The sequence below is a fragment of the Ceratina calcarata genome, unplaced genomic scaffold (genome assembly GCF_001652005.2).
Source record: "Ceratina calcarata isolate Rehan_Ccalc_2016 unplaced genomic scaffold, ASM165200v1 scaffold295.2, whole genome shotgun sequence".
Taxonomy (NCBI): Eukaryota; Metazoa; Arthropoda; class Insecta; order Hymenoptera; family Apidae; genus Ceratina; species Ceratina calcarata.
In genome coordinates, this window is record NW_017151921.1 from 21,900 (window position 1) to 22,680 (window position 781).

Below are 781 nucleotides of genomic sequence, written 5' to 3' on the forward strand. Positions count from 1 at the left end.
CTTCGATGACAATGCGAAATGCTAACCTCCAAAACCGGGTGGGACTGCCGCGTCTCCACGTAGGACGGTCATCGCCGGACCCTAATTCGGTCCTTGCAGAAGGATCCGAGGGAGGGCATGTAAAACGAGGGAAGTTTCGTCGGGAACTCTGTGAACGTAGCTTACAAAGGTAAAGAGGGTACGGGCGAGGGAAGGGGGGATGGCTGGCTGGGTAGAGAAGCAAAGCGGAAGGGAGGCTGCACCGGTAGGGCAGGAAATTACGTCTCCGGACGTCCGTTCGTTCGGCTTCAGAGCCTCTATCTCGCAACACGAGGCTCCTTCGCTGGTCCAAGGAAAAGGGACAAGCCAGGAAGCCTGCAGAATCGCGTACGGGCTTTAAAGACTCGTCTCTGAACGGGAACAAGCGCCGGGTGGGCTACGCTAAGATGGACGATCCTCGCCTCAGCCTAAGATAGCACACAAGTCCAACTTTATCTCACGTCACTCTATTCGATTCACCATTGTTCGATATTACGTCACGTCCATCAGATTCAGGCGCCATTTTCACTGTTTTCATCCTTTTTGTGCTGTTTTGTCTTCTTTAAGGTACATCAGATTCATAACTAGTCAGTTGAACCTAAGCAATCTCTGATGTACCTCAAGGGACTTCAGACCTTGTAAACTATACCTAAAAAATGTGGCACGTTCTATAGTTTTTGGTATACTTCGTTAATAACCCAACTGGTATGTTTTAAGTATGGTTTTTATTGTCATAGCAAATTTGAGATCATGTTTTCGTATC